Genomic DNA, 2,677 nt, shown 5'->3' on the forward strand with positions numbered 1-2,677 from the left:
AGGGATCCTGTCGATTTGAATTCCGCTTATCTTATGTAATGATTTGCAATTAGCAATTAAAACACGGTTACTTTTGGTGCAATTATGCTCTACCCGAAAACAAGATGGCGGCACAAACTCCGCGTTTGGTGGGTGGAGATTTGTTTTTGATTTTGTGGTTTTAATTTCAAAGCCTTCTTTCCAATTCTATGCCCTAAAAGCTTACTGTCAAGTATCTGAACAGAATAGGATTAATTATTCCTACATTAATTACCTTTAACCTCTTTTAATTTATTGATATCTCATGAGGTGGACAGATTTCGGTGCTGTACGGATTTCGGTCCCGCACGGTAGCGGTGACTTTGTTTAAAAATTATTAGAAAAAAAAATGCCATTCAAAAAACTTTTTTTTCTTGTTTTTAAAATTAAGCATTTATTCAGCATTTCGGATGCTGAATAAATGCTACTCAGCAAAATTTCTACTTTATCGATAAAGTAGGATTAAGCACTTAAAAAGCCATATACACCCAGGTTTTTTTTACGCGGTTGGAATTCATTAATTTCTAGGTTAATCTGAACTTTCATAGCTTATTAAATACCCCCTGAATTTTCTTCGATTTTTCGTGAATTTTTTCGTGGGGTTAACTCATTGTTTCATTGACGCTGAAGGTCTCAAACGACTAAAACCAAACCGTGTAAAAAACCTGTTGTATTGGGCCAAAACCTGCATTAAAACCCTTTTAGGCCCAAATTTTTCCAAGTGGTATTACCCAGTAAATTTGATATATTCCATTTGTTTTCGTGATCAATAATGGAGAAATGGCAAAACAAGTTGAATTTTTTTTGAGATGTTCTTGAGTTCAGAACTTGCGATGTATAACCACAACAAAAGCTTTTTTCGTCATTCCAAGCTTGGATATGCATTCAACCATCTCCATAACATGTTTCTGGAGATCAAGAAATATAATGATGGTTTTGGGATATCTTAGGTCTTCCAAATTATCCTTGATTTGCGATCTACAGCCACGACACAAGCTTTTTCGTCACTCCAATCTTACATAGGCATTCAACCATGTCCATAACATATTCTAGAATATCAAGAGGCATGGTGAGATGGTTTTGAGATATCCTCGGTCATCTAAACCATCTTTGAGTCCACAACTTGCGATCTACAACCACGATATTTGCTTCTTTCGTCAAATCAAGCTTGGATATGCATTCAACCATATCCATAACATATTCTTGAAGATCAAGAGACATAGTGAGATGGTTTCGGGATACCCTGGATCATCCATACCGTCCTTGAGTCCAGAACTTGCGATCCATAGCCACGACACTTGCTTTTTTCGTCACTCCAAGCTTGGATATGCATTCAACCGTGTCCATAACACACACATAACAGACCAAAAGACATAGTCAGATGGTTTTGGGATACCCTGGGCCATCTAAAGCGTCCTCAAGTTCAGAGCTTGCGATCTACAACAATTGTAATAATCACATACATATAGCAGAGTTGGGAAAAGATTTCTTAGCAACTGTAGATCTCTAGTTAAAAGTAAAGTTTAGATGAGCTAGAATATCCAAAACTATATAACAATGTCTGTAGAATTTTAGGAGATGCAATGCATATAGTTGAATACGTATCAAAAGCTTGAGTAGTGGAAAAAGCCATGGCTACAACTGTTGACTGCACCTCAAGGATAGTTTGGATGACTTAGAACATTTATACTATCTGCCTATCCATTTTATACTTCTGGTAGATGTAACGGGTGTGGTTGAACTCGTATCAAAATTTTGTGTAAGGAAAAAAGCTACTGTCACAAATAATGATCGCACGTCACGAACACAACAACAGTTTGGATAACTCAGAATATCTCAGATCAATTTATCGGTTTTTTCTTCTTCCAATAGATGTGATGAACAGAGTTGAACGTAAATCAAGACATTGAATGGCAAAAACGCTAGTTTGCAAGCTTAAGAACGTAGATTCTGTGCTACAAGATAGTTTGGGTGACCTAGAATTTTCCAAGTATCGCATTTTTGAGCCTGGAGATCTCCTAGGAGCTGTAATGGATATAACTGAATGCACATTGAAGCTTTGAGGACTGGAAAAAAGACTTTATTGTAGCTGTAGATGTCAAATCCCGAACTCTAGGACAGTTTGGATGACCCAGAATATCTAAAAACTATCTTACGATATCTTTTGTCCTCCCAGAAGCTGTAATGGATACAACTGAATGCATATTGTAGCTTTGAGGACTGGAAAAATGCTTTATTGTAGCTGTAGATCCCAAGTCCCGATCTCAAGGAGAGTTTGGATGACCCAGAATATCTAAAAACTATCTTACAATATCTTTTGCCTTACAATATCTCTATTTATTTAAGTCGAGTCAAATACGAGACACTGAAGACGACTTTGTTACCGTTCGCAAACGATTTCCTATAGCAGACTGCCGTCCAAGAAAATATAATAATTTAAAACGTATATTGTTGCTAAAATTTGTTATTATAAAATGATTATATGTATAATTGTATAAAACTTAGTTTAAAAAAATATTAAAAATATAAGCATGCACACATATTATATATGTATATCACAGAACTTCTTTATCACGCCTAAAGTTAAGAACACATTTTGTAATACACTATATAACAGAAAACGCAAAGAGATCTGCTGCATGGGAGCCAAATGTAGAGT

The sequence above is a fragment of the Armigeres subalbatus genome, unplaced genomic scaffold (genome assembly GCF_024139115.2).
Source record: "Armigeres subalbatus isolate Guangzhou_Male unplaced genomic scaffold, GZ_Asu_2 Contig451, whole genome shotgun sequence".
In the NCBI taxonomy this organism is placed as follows: domain Eukaryota; kingdom Metazoa; phylum Arthropoda; class Insecta; order Diptera; family Culicidae; genus Armigeres; species Armigeres subalbatus.